General features: G+C 33.8%; 1 protein-coding gene and 2 long non-coding RNA genes across 15 annotated transcripts in view; 2 read left to right on the top strand and 1 right to left on the bottom strand.

Annotated features, from left to right (window-relative positions):
• Window positions 1-18,384, top strand: part of RhoGAP19D (Rho GTPase activating protein at 19D) — a 249,936-nt gene that overhangs the window by 74,618 nt on the left and 156,934 nt on the right. The window lies entirely within an intron of this gene.
• Window positions 1,258-2,089, top strand: LOC148282590 (uncharacterized). Its single transcript, XR_015822057.1, has 2 exons — window positions 1,258-1,463; window positions 1,793-2,089. It is a non-coding gene; the product is annotated as an uncharacterized LOC148282590 (long non-coding RNA).
• LOC148282591 (uncharacterized) lies at window positions 9,936-12,219 on the bottom strand. Its single transcript, XR_015822058.1, has 4 exons — window positions 11,971-12,219; window positions 11,800-11,844; window positions 11,533-11,586; window positions 9,936-11,429 (listed from the first exon to the last, which is right to left on the bottom strand). It is a non-coding gene; the product is annotated as an uncharacterized LOC148282591 (long non-coding RNA).

Here is an 18,384-nt window from a genome sequence, read left to right on the forward strand (position 1 = left end):
GCATTAATGTTCACTACGGCCGTTAAAATACGGGCACCGCTGTCCTAGGAAACCCGAGCTTTACCAACTTGTGCCTGAAACTCGATGATATTATGTATGTTCAATCAAAAATATTTTCTACTGTTCCAAGGATAAAAACTGTTCATAGTTCATTTGAATTTTTTGATATTCTCAGGAAGGACATGTTTTTCATTACATTTGTTTAAACGTGATTTAAACTCAATTTAAAATATCTTGCATTGAATGTACGTTCCTGCAAAATTACCAAAACTGATTTACTGCCGTCTTCCTCGGAGTAGTCGATATGTTAATGCCCTTTGGACATAAGTAAATAAAAAAATCGTTGTTCTTAATCATTCATCCGTAACCTTGATTGTTTTATTAATTTAAAATCTAGAGCCTGCGAAATACATTCGAAAGTTACTAGATCACCTTTTAAAAGCTGGTCTTATCGGTCTGTAATCTCACCATGTAGATAGTTATCTCCGTATCTCACCATTACCCGTGGCTGTGGCTGTGGCTGTTCCTGTCCAACTTACCGAGGGTCAGAAATATCGCATCGGTAATGTTTCTTTTCCTTTGTCCGTGAAACTGCTTGTTACTTGCACTTCGTTATTACCCGATTCAATTATTTACGCTACAGATACGACTGCCTTGGACACTACATTGATTTATTAGATAATCAATTATTTGCTTTAACTTTAAAATAATCTCACCTGTCATCTGTGTACACGTGTGAACCTCCTGCACACAAATTGCTATGGGAAGTTCACAGAGTTAATTTAAATTGCCTTAAAGTAAAATACAATATTCATAGAAATATAAATATATTTTTAATGTTCAATGACAGGTTCGTACAAATAAATATATATCTCTTTATACTATCTTATATTTCCAATGCCATCGGGGCCTTGATGCAGTGATTGACGTGTTCGACTACATACATATGCTTTTGAAAGTGATTTTTCTCTATAATATTTCGTAGTTCCTGGGCTGGCACCCAGAGCTTAAGGCTGTAGTCGGTAAATTGAATCGTACGGTTTGCCGCCGAATGCGTAAAATATACCGCTTCAAGACAAAGCAATTAAAAAAAATATCCTGTTACATTGTATGTTCGTCAATTTCTTACGTACTCTACATACTTTGTTTGACAAAATGAGAAAGACAGAGATAGATAGAGTTTTTGCGTGATTATTTAATAGGTAAAATCTATAAATAGCACTCCTGACTAGCGTACTGCAGAGATAATGTAGAATTGTACAACTATCGGATAATCTGTGACATCTGTTGATTGTTGATTTCTGGCTTCTGGGTAATTATAGATATTTGTATTTTCGAAGTTGACAGATAACACTGTTATGTTTTAATGAAAATGTACCATGTCACTAAAGTGAATGCCAAAAAAATAATGCACTTCATAATATTGTTTTCAAGAGAAAAATTATTTGATCTCATCAAATTACGTAAGTAAAAACATTTTTTGACAGTATGACATTTTATAATATTTTTCCTTTAAACTGATAAGTTTTTTTAAATTTGCACTTGATCATGTATTTCGTAATAAAATTGGAAAAATATGGTAGATAAATTCTGAAAATTTAACAACATATAATGATAAAAGACTCGGCCAAATACCTAAAAATATATTTATAGGTAAAGAATGTATTGTGTATATTATTTCACTTGATTTAATTTTCTTAGTTACTATTTAAGTTCAAAACCATGATAACTATCAATTAAGGTAAGCATTGCATTTAATCTACGTAAAATTGATAAATACATTTCATTCCAGGTGCAACAGACAAAAGAATAAAGTCAGCCTACCAACTTTTACACTAAAAACCTATAAAAGCGCATTTAATCACCTATCTGAGAGTTGTGTATCAAGTTCTATATTGTAAAGCATGTATTCCTCTCAGAAAATACTAAAAGGATGTCTGCATAATCTTACATGAAAAAAACTAAAACGGTAATTCAAGCATTTTAAGAGTTTTGTGCATAGAGTGGAAACCTTGTATTGACAAAATACTGTAAGCGATTATTTTAATATGCATTGAGAAAATATAAATATGCTAAATTACTTACATAATAGTTTTATTTCTATTTTTACACCTATGTGAGAGTGACGTTGTAAAATATTTTTAAAATATATGCAAGTGTTATAAACCTTTTCGAAGTAAATAGAATTTTGGATAGATCATCATCCCTATCACCTATTGGTGCATAAGGGATTGCATTTGAAAACAAAATACAGCGTATTTAATAATATATAACATGAAGGTAAGATGATCAATCCTGCAGTCCCGTGCCAGTCCAAGGAGAATTAAATATTCCAGCGTAAAAACACATAAAAAAAAATATTTCACTTAACCCTGCCAGGAATTGATCGTGGGATCGCTTGTAAGTAAAAATAAACAAATTGTGGAGGAAAATTTCATTTATTATTGAAAAAATACTAAAGTGCAAATGGTTCAAAAATATATATTATTGGGAAGAACCAGTAAAGAAACCCAATATTTTTGATAACAATAGATCGTTAGTCATTATGACTGTAATAATTTATTGTAAATTTAGTTTCTTGTTATTTTATGAAAAATACATTGTGAAAAAGAACTAAGAATATATTTCATGTTACAATGGTCTTGATTTAGGAGGGACAGGTTCAATCAAAGTTGTGTATCTGGAAACAGAAATTAAAAAATAATAAAAGCAACATCTACATAAATTTAAAAAAAAAAAACCATCATAGTTGAAAGAGGGCGGAATTTCTAAGCTGATTTAGGTAAATATTTTTCTGAAACTGGTGAGTATAATTTAACTTTTACTGGTTGATGGGATGTTTTCCTTAAACAGCTTTTTTTTACAATTTATGACTTTATTGGGGGCAACTTTTTTGTTTTCGATAGCCTCGAGAACATTTGGTGGATCTCTGATAGGCATGGATCGTGTAACTCGGGGGTCAACAAGCTCTGGAAGCAAACAGTTTAAATAAAAAGATTCTAATTTTAATTTTATTTTAGATTCCCAAAAATCATCATCTTTACTTATGTATTCTATTTTAATTTTATGTTGGGCTCCGGTCCACACTCCAAAAAGACATATATTTTTTTTAGTAATATGCAACTGTCCTTGAACTTGGTAATACCAATCGTGATTTTGATTTACATAATACTCGGTATGGTTTCTATTTCTTTTCCAAAACTTAATTTTACCACTGTCGATGGCGGTTTCAACAGTCATATTAGAAGCAGACGATGGACATTTTATTTCTATAATGATACCGCCATGATCCGTACTAATGCTATCTGGTGTGGCGCCTAGAAAACAATATTCACTATCAATAAACAGCCCACACTTCTGAAATTTTATATTTTCTTGGAGGCTTAATTGGTTTAATGCGGTCAGTTCATTATCCTGACCATATTTAATAGAAAAAATATTACTTAGCGATTTACTATATAGCATACTTTTGTGGCGGGTCGACAACGACGGCACGAGCCGAACATTGCCGAACGCCGACGTAGAGCGTACGAACGGGCCAAACCGGCTTCGAGAAAACTACCGGATTCCGACCTCACCGCACGCGTCTTCGAGGCACAAAATTACCGCCAATTTAGATTTACCAACTTCATTTTATTTTGCCTAATATAGTTATTAGAATCCTTCTTTCAATGTGTTAGCTTCAGTAGTTTAGTTTCGTGAATAAATCTTTGTGTAAAACGTAAGTACCCTGTTTTACTTGCTCTCATTCTGTGCACCCACATAACTTTGTACATCACAAAATTAGGCCACCAACTAGGTGCCTACATAAAGGTGGTAACAACACAAAACAAAAGTGGTATACCCCGACGTTTGAACACGAAAACACAACATTAAACAATCAATCACGGTGACCCCATTCAAATTCCATAAAAATTGCGCAAAATTTCAGACAGAAATATCTTCGCTTGACAAAATTGTACAACAATTACTTTTTTTCGGTCGGTACATGAAAAATTTAAAATTTCATTTTTAATTTGATTGCACTTTTAATTTATTTGTAATTAATCAAGGTTAATCTATTTCAAGGTTAACTTATTGTAAGGTTAATTAATTTAGTATAATAGAATTATATTATAATAATTATAATATATAATAGAATTAGATTTTTCAAAGACCGAGCGAATAGAGTGAATTTTTCTGTCGGTAACAATCTTCAATGTAAATGTAACTAATGTAAATGTAATTAATGTAACTAGTGAATTGATTAAACTGTGATTAATTTCTTAACAATATTACTCGGCCGGGATTAATTCAAACAGGTGATTCATAATTTAACTAAAATTATTATAAACAAACATAATATAATACGTTCGAGCGACTCGCTCACCAAAAATCGCACGCCGAGTAATACATTCCTACAACACATATAAATTTTATTTTTTTTTTATTTTTCTTGAGTCGAACACACAAACAATTCACACGAACATTTACATAGGGTGCCAGATTGAGTAGAGGTACTTACAGGGTACCGGAACATAATTATTTTTGACAAATATTATATGGCGAGACAAGCGTGACGTAGGCATCCGAAAGTTTTCTCCTTGTGAACGCACTGCGGGAGTAAGTTTTTTTTTACCAGCGAAATCTATCGGAAATATTTTTCAGCTGGCGCAGTCGTTCACAATACTTGCAATTTGTAAAATTTTATTTTTGTAAACAACTTGAAACTATCAAACAAACAGATATTCGGGCGGCTAAGCCGACGAATGTTTAACTTAGTACGTGGACATTAGTATCCATACTTTTTTTTCTATATACATTATATCGTGTGACTGTACTATATATGTTTATATTTTTAACCTAGGCTATGCATGTTATTATGTGTTACAGATTTGAAGTTTTACCATAAACATTTTTAAACTTGATATATTGTACAACGGACAATCAAAAGGAATATTAATATTGAGGGGACCACTCAGGCTTGGAGAATACAAATACCTAATAGTTGGAAAATGTGTTCCGCCGTATGGTAAAATAATTATTTAAATTTTCTGTTTTTAATTTTCTTTTCTATAACTTGCACAGTACATACATAACAAATAGTGACTCTGACATTTAAAAAATAAATATTTTTGTTTGAAATTTAAATTTAAATTTAAATTTAAATCTAATAATTTAAACTTAACTTTTTAATACAACTACACTCATTATTGAATACTTTTATTTCAATATGTTAACTTATACTGTAATCATTATTACATACATTTTTCTGAATTTTTTTTTTTAAAAACGAATATTTTTAAACTGTAAACAATGGCTAACAAGGACAACACTGACTTGACAAATATCAACACAGCAAACAACATGTTCCACACGGATAGGATTAGCGTTAAACTACCACAGCTATGGGTGAACAACATCGAACTTTGGTTTAAACAGATAGAAGCACAATTCGAGTTGGCAAACATAGTTTCAGAAGACGCACGTTATAGTCACTTAGTGTCAAAACTTGAACAAACGCACATAGAACAAGTTTCAGATATTTTACTCATGGAACCGAACCGAGCAAAATATACGAGGCTGAAGGAAGCTATAATCCAACGCATGGGCTGTCCACAGGACAGAAGGAGAGAAAAACTGTTTTCTTCCTTACAGCTTGGGGATCGAAACCCATCCAGCCTACTTAGAGAGATGCGGACGCTAGCAATAGGTTTACAAATAGACGAAACGACGTTGCAATACTTGTGGATACAACAACTGCCCAAGACGATCCAAGCGCATTTAGCCATAAGCGAAGATGACTGGGATAGGCAAGCGACGATAGCAGATCGCCTAATACAGGTGTACACACAGGATAATGTAGCGGTAGTAGGTACCAACAATAAAAATAACATTTGTAGTTTAGAACAGTCCGTACAAGCTCTAACCCATAAGGTAGAGAGTTTATTTCACACAATCAACAAACAGCATAGTCACAACAACAATAACAATAGATTCAAACACACAACAAGTAACAGCAGTAACAATTTCAATAACAACAAATACAACAACAATTTCAACAAAACAAGCTATAGGGCCAACGGAAATAACAAGAAAACTATTCTTTGTTACTTCCACACAAAATTTGGCGATCAAGCTAAGAAATGCGTCACACCATGTGAATTTAAACCGCATCTAGCTTCAAAAAACTAGATGGTCGAATCATAGCGGAGGCGGCTGATTCAACCAACACAACACGTCTCTTTGTTAAAGATCGTGATACCGGTGTGTCATACCTCGTTGACTCCGGATCGGAAATATCATTAATTCCTAGATCTTTACACAAACGCCATGGAGAAAAGTCTAAGCTAATTCTCTATGCAGCGAACGGGACTACGATCCAGAATTTCGGAGTTACCACGGTAACACTGAATCTGGGATGTAAACAAATGTTTACATGGAAGTTTATAATAGCGGATACGACACGCCCTATTATAGGAGCAGATTTTCTCCACAACTTCCACCTGTTAGTAGATGTTAGGAACAAACGGTTAGTAGACAATACAAACGGCAAGATAGTCAGAGCATTTGACATCTCCACAAACAACAACATAACATGTTCCATATCATTAACAGACAAAACCAACATTTACCACTCACTCATATTGAAGTATCCACAACTAGTAGATATCAATAAACCATACGCAGGGCTGGATAAACACAACACAATCCACCATATAGATACCCGTGGCAAACCCGTTATGTGTAAGACTCGTCGGCTGTCCCCAGAACTACTGAGGCAGGCGAAGCAAGAGTTCGATCACATGGTGGCTCAAGGTATTTGTAGACCCTCCAAGAGTGAGTGGGCCTCTCCATTGCATATGGTGAAGAAGAGCGATGGTACTTATCGCCCTTGTGGCGATTACCGTAGCTTAAACGCACAGACGGTACCTGATCGTTATTCCTTGCCACATATCCACGATATATGCAATGACTTATTTAACTGTAAAATTTTTTCCAAAATTGACTTACAACGAGCATATCACCAAATTCCAATTAATGAAACTGACATTAAAAAGACAGCTATAACCACACCATTCGGGTTATTTGAATTTGTAAGAATGCCATTCGGACTATCATGCGCTGCACAAACATTCCAACGTCACATCAACGAAGTCACAAGAGGTCTAGAAGGAGTACACGCATATATCGACGATATATTGATCGCTTCACCAGACGAAGAAACACATGTGGAACACTTAAAAGCTTTGTTCCAGCGACTTCAAGATCATGGAATGGTGGTAAACCCATCTAAATGCGAGTTTGCCAAGAAAACACTGTTATTTCTTGGTTATGAAATTTCGGCTGAAGGCATCGGACCCTCGCCAACAAAAGTGGAAGCCATCACGAACCTCAACAAGCCAGAAACCATTAAGCAGTTGAGAAGATTCTTGGCCATGGGAAACTTCTACCGAAGATTCATACCACGAGCAGCACACAAATTGATACGACTACACGATTACCTCAAGGGAGCAAAAAAGAATGACAACAGAAAAGTAGAGTGGAACGAAGTCACTACACACGATTTCGAAGAGGTCAAGAACTCGCTGATCAACGCCACTAAGCTTAGCTACCCAGAGGAAAGCAGCAAGATGTCAGTGTGGACAGACGCCTCAGATTACGCAATCGGAGGCGTGCTACAACAAACCACAGACGGCATCAACTACAAACCGATAAGTTTCTTCTCAAAAAAGTTGAACAAGGCTCAGTGTTCATATAGTACGTACGACAGGGAACTACTAGCCATTTTTGAGACTGTAAGGTACTTTCAACATTATCTGGAGGGCAGAGAATTCTGTATATACACGGACCATAAACCACTACAATTCGTGTTTAGAAGGAAAAGTCACGACAAAGAAAGCCCCAGACAACTCAGATATCTAGACTACATCTCACAGTTCAGCACGGACATCAAATACATAAAAGGAGAAGACAACGTCGTCGCCGATACCTTATCAAGAATCGACATGATCGAACAAGAGGCAAACATATCGTTCGAAAAGATCCATAAAGAACAAAGGCAGGACAACGAACTACTCGCACTCTTGGACGACAAGAACACTGCTCTGAACCTGATCAAAACCAACATGCAGGGACAAGAAATCGTCTTCGATCTCAACAAAGGCAACATGCGACCGTACATCCCAAAAACGCTACAGAGATCTTTCTTCAACCAAGTGCATAACCTCAACCATGCAGGAGCCGACGCCACGACCAAGACCATCAGTCAAAGAGGCGTCTGGAAAAATATGAAAGCAGACTGCGCAGCTTGGACGAAGGCCTGCATACCCTGTCAGAAGAGCAAAGTCAACAAACACACGAGGACACCGATCATCAAGATCGACATGCCGAGACAGAAATTCTGCGTGGTCCATGTCGACCTCATCGGACCTTTTCCACCATCAGAGGGACTGAGGTACTGCCTCACATGTATCGACCGATACACTCGATGGGCGGAAGTAATCCCTATCGCAGATATCCAGACCCACACAATCATCAGAGCCATCTGGGACAACTGGATTGCGAGATACGGCGTACCGGAGAAAATTATAACTGATCAGGGTAGGCAATTCATGTCTACGGACTTTAACTTGTTTTGTTCCAGATCAGGCATAGCACACTCCAACACGACGCCTTACCATCCACAAAGTAATGGCATGATCGAGCGATTTCATAGAACGCTGAAGACGGCCATTAAAGCTCACCACCCTGTTCCGTGGACAAAATCGATCAGCACCATACTACTCGGACTGAGGGCCACACTGCGCACGAATGCAGAGCACTCAGTAGCAGAGATGCTGTATGGGTGCAAACTAAAGTTACCAGCAGACATCCTGGAGCAGACGAACGACTACATTGACCCGGACTCCTACACTAGGCAACTGGTAAATTTCATGCAAAACGTCAAACCAAGGCCAGTCGAGCACCACAATAAAGGTAACGTTTTCATCCACCCGGAACTAAAGAGAGCCACACACTTGTTTCTGAGGGACGACAGAGTGTACAAACCCCTGATGCCGAACTACAAGGGGCCCTACAAGGTCATCACCAGGGCGGAAAAGACGGTAACACTGGACGTGGATGGCGAACATAAAAAGGTTTCGCTGGACAGGTGCAAGCCGGCGTTCCAGACAGCGGAAGAACGAGCCAGTCCAGCAGAAACGGAAACACCAACAGAACAACCGGCATACACAACGCGTAGCGGCAGGAGGGTGATACAGCGTCAGTTTTGAAAAACAGATTTCAAAACTTGGAAGGGGGCTGTGTGGCGGGTCGACAACGACGGCACGAGCCGAACATTGCCGAACGCCGACGTAGAGCGTACGAACGGGCCAAACCGGCTTCGAGAAAACTACCGGATTCCGACCTCACCGCACGCGTCTTCGAGGCACAAAATTACCGCCAATTTAGATTTACCAACTTCATTTTATTTTGCCTAATATAGTTATTAGAATCCTTCTTTCAATGTGTTAGCTTCAGTAGTTTAGTTTCGTGAATAAATCTTTGTGTAAAACGTAAGTACCCTGTTTTACTTGCTCTCATTCTGTGCACCCACATAACTTTGTACATCACAAAATTAGGCCACCAACTAGGTGCCTACATAAAGGTGGTAACAACACGACTAAACTTTTAACTAACCCTGAACAACTAATTCCTATTCTTCTTTTACAAACTTTACCAAACCATGACGCAGTGAGTAAATTTCTACGCTTTTCTAACCATTCCCCGCTATCTGATTGTAAAACCGTTCTTCTTTCTATCAAATTTCTTTCAGGACTTGACAATTTCAATTTATTTAAGAAAATGGTTTTGGAGTTTTCAAAAGACTCTTCATCCAAATCCGGTTTTTGGCAGAGTTCGCCATATTCAGCTTCTTGAGTTACCTGGGAAATTGAATTATTATTTGAATAAAATTTTTTTATATAATTTTTTCTTAATTTACTGTATTTTATTTTATTTTCTTCAAACCTTTTAATATTTTTTGGACTTCGATTGAATATGATTTTGTTGGTGGAATAGTGAATTTTTCTAGTGTTGAATGATATGACAGCTCCAGAGCAACGACCACTATAAGTTTGCCTACCAGTCAGGTTAGTTCTTTTGCCCCCAATAAATTTAGCTATGATACTATTGAAAGCTTCAACTATATTACTGTCTACATTATGGATTAAGCTACGAGAATTATTTGCGAGTCGAGAAGTATGATATATAATTCTAGTAAATAATTCACAAGATTCTAAATTGAAAATGACGTTTTCATTGAAACCTTTTTTTTTACAAAAGTATGTATCGCAATTTGCATGTTCTCCAAAAACATGCCTCGGTGTATTTAAAATGTCTAGATTTAAAAGGCGAATTTTTTCTTCCACAGATATATTATTTTGTGAAAATCTATATTTAATTGCACTATTTATAGCTACTCTTAATCGCATAATTCTGCTTTTTAATAGTTTACGAAGAGCAACATCAAATTTAGTATCGGAAGTTAATATATACATTTTAGAACAAAAGTTTCTTAGTAGATGATTGCGACATTCAATTTTTTCAACAGTTATATTAGGGTATGGTCGACATTCCAAAATTTTTTTATACGTGCTCGAATCTCCATCTGCAATTAATCTAGAATAAATTAAACCATGCGTCGATATGGAATTTTTAAACCCCTCTAAAATGATCGCCGATTCCATACCACTTGAAGATCCTGAGTAATTTTTAAAACATTCATGCTTTGGTGCCTCAATATTCTTATTAGTTGCTCTGGCACAAATCACACAGTATTTATTTTTAACACCCATATATAGAACTTTCCCCGTACGAAACCCTACTATAGAAGCTGCGCCCGAGTTAGACGAGTAGTTGGTTTTGTATGATCTCTTGGACCAACACCCGTCAGCCACAACAGTTATCATTGGTATACCATTTTCATCAATTTCACCATTCGCAGTAGCCAGTTGTCCCTCTTCTTTCGCTGCCTCCTCCATAACTTTTAGTTTCGCAGTATCCCACCATTCACACACTTTCTTATTGATCTTCAAATACTTCCATTTACTCATGCAAGGAATTCCAACAGCAGCAGTCAACTCTTGCAAACCACTATATCCAGAACCGATACTTGATATTCCAGACACAAACGATTCATTTAAACTCATTTCATTCGATCTGTCCTCGCAACAATTTACAGAAAAACATAATCCACACATATTACATTTTAAATTTAATATAGAATTAAAGCCATGCAACTTTTCATCCACAATCACTATATTCGTTCCTTTGCAATCAAACATGGAAGAATGAGAAAATATTTCCTGGATTTTAGTGAAAAATTCCTGGATGTCCACAACTCTCCTGCCTTCCAACTTAAAGGGGTGTAATGGCTGTGCTAGCAGTTCTGGAACTAGCTGTTGCGCCTGAAATAATACAGATTAATTAATAATCATAATCCAATTTAGATCTCATTAGCTATTTTAATGTAAATACTTAAAATATTCCTACTTTGATATGAATACTAACCTGACAACCGTCATCTTCTAGAATATCAGTTGAAAGACATTTCGCTGGAACACCCTAAAACATTTCAATTTGCATATTACCCAAAAGGCAAATATAACCCTACTTATTGATAGTCAATATTTATAAAATAAGGGTAATAATAATTATTATTTGTACTTTTTTATTGTGAATGCAGACAATTGGTAGAATACTTTGTACTTTATTACTTAATTAATAATAAATGTTGTAGGAATTTCATTTATCTAAGTAAATAAGACAATAACTTACAGTGTATTCTCCACAGGCCTTGGTTATTTTGAGCTTTTTTGAATCCTAAAATAAGCAAATAATAAACTGTTACATTTATTTGTAATGGTGATACAATTATTTATGTTAATCAAATGTCTGTCCTTTGTATTCTAAATTTTAATACTAATAAATTAATCAAATCCAACTTACATTGCATTCCTCCTTTGGAAATTGGGATTGATTTAGTTTTCGTTTTGGGACTAAAGCATATGGTTTTTTCGGCATTGTAATGATAAAATCGGTCACTAAATATTCAAAATTTATGGATTAAAGTATCACTCGTCTTTGATTTCTATAATAAAGTAATTCTGATTGATAGAAAATATTATTAATCTGAGTCGCCAACGTCGAAACGTCAAACAAGTAGAATGAAGTTGGCTGCGTTCGCGACATTGGAATAATTATATGGCTGTTTAGTGTACACTTTTGTACATAGTACCTACCGAGTGCTGGTATGTCCTAGATAAATGTGCAATTTGACTGTTTTTGTGTACGGGTAAAACGACGTCGTTAATTGTTATTTGAATATGACGTAAAATTACATTTTTCAATTATTTATCAAATTCGAACAAACTATTCATTCAAAAAATAACTTGGTTTTGATCCTGGTTTAAATTGTGTAAGAAGGAACACAAAAAATATATGTTTCGAACTAAATTTTGTTTTGAAAAAGGCATTAAAATTTTGAGCACAGAAAACACGTCTGTCTGCGGCCGCTCTGAGGGCCGATCTGAATGTAATAAAAACCCAAATAAGACATTGTTTAAAATTGAATATTAAAACTAGAATTATCGTATTGAAAAAAAATAAAAAAATACAGTTCTATAAAAAAAGGTTTTAACTAAACTATTTCAATATTTTTAATTTTTTTATGGTATTACTGATTGCATAATTTTACGTAGAAATAAAGGAAAAATTTATGTGATTTAAAATGCTTATATTTCTTTTCAAAAACAAAAAAATAAGATTCTGCCGCGGCCATCTCCTTTTTAAATCTATTATCTTCAAATCATTGTTAGAAATTTTAGTTCAATACTTAGTCTTTATTGAGATCCCAGATTAATAAGCTTAGTCTAAATTTGAAATGGCGTAATTTGCCGGTCTAAAAGTAATCATATATAAATAAAAATATAAAATATAAAAAAAATACAGTTCTATAAAAAAAGGTTTTAACTAAACTATTTCAATATTTTAAATTTTTTTATGGTATTGCTGATTGCATAATTTACGTAGAAATAAAGGAAAATTTTAGAAAAATTTATGTGATTTAAAATGCTTATATTTCTTTTCAAAAACAAAAAAATTATATTTTGCCGCGGCCATCTCCTTTTTAAATTTATTATCTTTAAATCATTATTAAAAATTTTAGTTCAATACTTAGTCTTTATTGAGATCCCAGATTAATAAGCTTAGTCTAAATTTGAAATGGCGTAATCGGCCGGTCTAAAAGTAATTATATTTTAGTTATATGAAAATTTGAAGTACATTTTTTGAAAGAAATACCTATAAAAAGTATTGTTTTTATCTAATATTTCATTTTTAATTTTTTTTATTGCGCGATTTTTAACAAACATTCGTTTTAAAATGGCAAAATCGTATGATTTCCTAATTTTGCGTTCGTTTTACCAGACTACAGCCTTAAGACTGATTGTGATGCCTTCATGGAATGCGTTATGCAAAAATACTACAATTATTGTATTAACTTAACTGCACTGCAGTGTTATATGTATCATCTAGAATAGTGTTCTATTAGAAGTGTCAAATTGTGATGTTTCGGAAAAAAACTTTAAACCGACTTATTTTTTAAGTCACATAAAGATAAAGGTATAAACGTATAAACCATGTATTTATGTGTTAAATAACAGCGAACTTTCACTGTTTAATTGAAGTGTTTAACTGTGTATTTTATAATTTTAAGTTGAACAAAAAACGTGACAAAAAACATTCTTCTCGGACTATGTAATTTCCCGCCAACGTCCTCACTTCCTTGCTATTGTTCTACTGCCGGAACTAGTAGAAACCAAAACGGGTGCTGGCAACTGTTTTGTTTTAGTTTACATATTATTATTGTCCAGTAAATGGGTTGTTTGGTTACTCGGTTACAGGTTACTGAGCAGAACGCACTGTTAAGCAACTAATCCTATTACCGTACACATTTTAGCTAAGTAATTATACATAACATCTTAGAATGCGGTATATATAATATCATATAAAAGAAAACAGTCAGAAACTGCTTGAATACTTTTTTACTCTCACAGATTTTTTGGAAAAATTGTTTTTTTGTTTATGTTTTATTTATATCCATACAACTTAAAACTTTTTTTTATTAATACATGTAATATTCAGAATAAAGAATAAAACAAAAAAAAGCTTGGTTTTGCTCGAAGTCTTATATGTCTTTCGTTTTTATGAATGTATTGTATACCATTATTGTATTGCCCTTGTTTGCCTTTGCTACATAGTTTTAAGTTCTTTTTGTTCAGTTTCTTGTATTTATGTTTTTTCATGTAAGTGTTGTAATTGGCTTAGGCCGTACAATTAATAAATAAAACTATTACTCAGATCCTAAAACAACTTCTGCATACCGCTTTAGATAATCTGTTTTAAATTCTTTACAGCACTTAATAAATGTTTGTATCATACCAGCATGGCAAATAAAAGACGAATTGCAGCTGAAATAAGAACTTTTCAGGGACCCGTTTACATTGAAAAGTTAACAGAGTTGTATACAAGTCTTAAAATTTATATCTCTGTATATTTTGCTGTGTATATGTAGTTTAATATAACTGTAATATTCACTTGAACATACTTAAATTAATTAACTGTTTATCCGTAAGGGTTTATTTTATAATCCGGCAGATTGGTTGAAATAAAACAAATATTAAAAAATATATGTAAAAAATATTTCTTTGTATGAAAAATCGAATATGCCTACAATTTTTTTCCGATTTGAATATGCATACAAACATAAACAGGTTTCCGATGAAGATATGGACTACCCATTGTAATCGGGGCCCAGATTCCAGTAACAAATGCAAATAGCTAGATGAAAGCAACTTTTTTGGTACAATTTTCCTAGTTGGGCAACGTTGAGAGTTAAGCAGAAGTTTTTATTTTTTTAAGTTTAAAAAAAAATAAACAGTTGTGTTCTGAAACTGATCAGCATTGTCGTTTATTATGTGATGTTTAAATATTTTTTATATTTTGTATACCTGGTCCTGCCAAAAATACCGATATACACGTTTAATAACTTACATAACTAAATAATACCAGGGCACCAGAGAAAAATGGGAAGTCAATCGAATTTTGTGTACGGAAATGTGTATATTTTGATTATTTTTTTATTTAGAATATGCTCAAAAACGTGTTTCCGACGAAGATACTTTTCATATTTTCATTTTCTTTTAAGACAATAGTTTTTGCTTTAGGAAACTGAAGATAACTGTTAATTTCCCTTTGTAATCGGGATCCAAATAAATTGTATATCATTTAAGGTACATGGCTTGTTTTAGTAGTCTGTTCTGTACTTGTGTTATTTTATGAATCCCCCGGTAAGAAGAGGGACGGTAATAGGCGACAATACCTTAATGGCCGCCAATGTTGAATGCTAGACCCGGTGTCTACTGTCTCTACAGACCCCAGTATGGGACAGTGGAGTAGACTGGCCGTCTGCTCTCTACAGTCTACACTGAGCTTCGGCCCTGTGGGAATTTGGTCACCGCGGATCTATTAAAAGATATTGCGTCTCTTCTTTCTCGCCTGCGATCAAATGTTTTTCAAAGTCTTTTAATTGATTGAATTAGTGTATCATAGCTGACTTAAGAACCAGATTAGCGTCGGATTCTGTAGGAAATTATATAAATCTGCCCGGTTCAAGTTTTATTTAACTTGCGTTTATTTACACCATTTTTTTTAGAAGCTGTTTAAGATGCCTATTTTTATTTTAGAAAAAGGTCTTGCTTGAAAAAAAAAAAGTTTTTCTGTAAGTAATTTAAAGATCTAAAATGTTATTATACAATTAAGATGTATTATTTCTTCTGTGTTGATTATATATATATATATAAATATATATTTATTACCTTATTACTTTTGTGAGATGGTTGTCAATCGAACCTTACACTCTTTATCATAAAAGATTTAAATATTTATTGAATATGAATACAAATCCAATTTAAAATCTTAAGCAAAATTTACATAGTAAAGCATCTTAAAGTGACTGCATAAATTTATCTTTAATACTTTACTTTAAATTAATTCAAACCTTACATACTGAATTAATCCAAAAACCCGTTTCGTTTTCCATTTTAAAAATTGTTCTATGTAGTCTACAAGCGCCGTGGCGCAATTGGTTAGATGGCCAACTGTGAAACTGGCGTAGCGAGTTTGATTCTCTCCTCCGATATCCTCTATTGCTAAATGTGTTTTTTTTTTCTGTAACTTGTGGGTTATATGCCTTTTTTCCCGACCATACAGAAAACAAAGTACCAAAATATTTACTCGTATACTATTCATTGGTACATTAACCCCAGCGTTTCTCGATCATTTTCGTTAAAGGCAAGATGATCTGACTTACGCTTCAGGTGCCAGTCTGGGAATATGAAATGTTGAAGTGCAAAAGAACTTTATAAATATTCAATGTAACCATTTCGTCAATCGAACCCGAGACCTCTTGCATGGTGGGCAAACGCGTTAACCATTAGACCATGATTCGTACAAATTATAAAATCAAATAAAATATTTTTTTGAAAATCACCAGTTCAAATTGACCATTAGACCACGTGGCGAACAAAATAAGTATTTATATATTTTTTTTAATATTAAAAAAAAAAACAAATGTAAAAAGGAAAATTTAAATATTCCAATTTGTGCATACGGTGCATAGAAAACTGCATTTATACCTCCATTTGTTTAAACGTATCTTGATAATGTTAGGTACATATATATCGTGCAAAACTAATTTAACATAACATGATAGTAATAAAGCACTTTGTGAGGAATGAAGTTATAAGTGAACGGACGCAGCAAACTCCGGTGACAACCGTCGTCAAGCGGAGGCGATACGGTTGGCTATGCCATATACTGCAGATGCCTCCTGAGAGCCTCAACAACGCTTGCCTACTTTACAAGGCATCAGGTTCTCGACGTCCTGGAGTCCACTGCTGACTTTTCGTCGGCAGTTTATGTCAGAACTTCGGGACGAGAACCTGACTTGCGAGGACGTAGAGGAGTTGGCAGCCGATAGAGATGCATGGAGGCTCTTTGTTGATACCATATGCTACAACTAGGGAGCGGACATGGAATGATGATTAATAAAAGACTATAAATCATCAAATTTCATGAAAAAATATATTTACGTACATTTTTTTCATTTACTTTATATTTGAATCACTAACTTTGTGGTGATTCATTATAATAAAATAAATATAAAACAACTTTGCTTTTAAGGTCTTATTTTCTTTATTTCATCGTTCTTTATCAAGGTATACTAAACTAACGTTAGTTTTATTTTCGTTTATTTATTTATTTACGTTTATTTTCTAATATTTAATATTTTAATTATCTTATAAATTGAATATAATGATAATGATGTGCCGATTCAATAATATAATATATTATTCTATAGTTAACGCATTCCAATTAAATACTCGAAAGTTATTTTACCTAGATTTTTTAATGTCGCTGATCATAAAACCACATTTCTAACTTTGATTTGTTGAGATGCGATTACTTTTCTTGTTATTATTTATTTTATGTCAAGTGTGATCTATGATTAATATTTACAAATCAGCTTCTTTCTCTTAATGTTTACCAATATTTGACACAATTTGAGTTTTCTTTTCATTATATCGTCTGTCATACCCGTACGTACCTACGAATAATCGAGATTTTTATTATTGACAAGTCATTAATATGCAAGTTATATTGTGTTTTTGCATATTTTATATTTATTAAGACCCTTCGAGACTAGTTCCGCTGCCGGAAAGTTATGTGAATTGTATTCCTATATTTTTTAAATTATGAATGAAATTAGGATATTGAAATGAATTATTTGATTTACATCATGCTATAAAAAAATCTATAAAAATAACAAAAAAGCCAAAAAATCTTTACTGTCATCATACCCCTATGCATTGGGCAGTGTATTGAAATTAGCTAAACTAACAGATAAACTCAGATATTTATCTTATGTCTTCCAAAGACTAAAAAACATCTTAACCAAAGAAAAATTGAAAATGGTATATTACGCTTTAATTCAATCTTCAATAACATATGGTATAATAGGGTGGGGAGGAGTCTTGGACGTGCATAGTCGCTCAGTAGAAATTGTACATAAAAATATAATTAAGGTAATGTACAAAAATGACTATTTCCTATTAATAAATTATACGTAGAGAGTAGACTCCTTAGTTATAGAACATTATATTTATTTCAGTGCCTGAAATATGTTTACTTAAATACGGAATTGTTTAGTAATAATTTTAATCGTATAAGTAATACATAGATCCGATAGTATACTGTCAGTTCCAGGATGTAGAACTAAGTTTGCGCAGAGGCACTCCTTAG

The sequence above is a fragment of the Micrasema longulum genome, unplaced genomic scaffold, assembly GCF_059751315.1.
Source record: "Micrasema longulum isolate JH-2025_06_02 unplaced genomic scaffold, ASM5975131v1 h1tg000311l, whole genome shotgun sequence".
Taxonomy (NCBI): Eukaryota; Metazoa; Arthropoda; class Insecta; order Trichoptera; family Brachycentridae; genus Micrasema; species Micrasema longulum.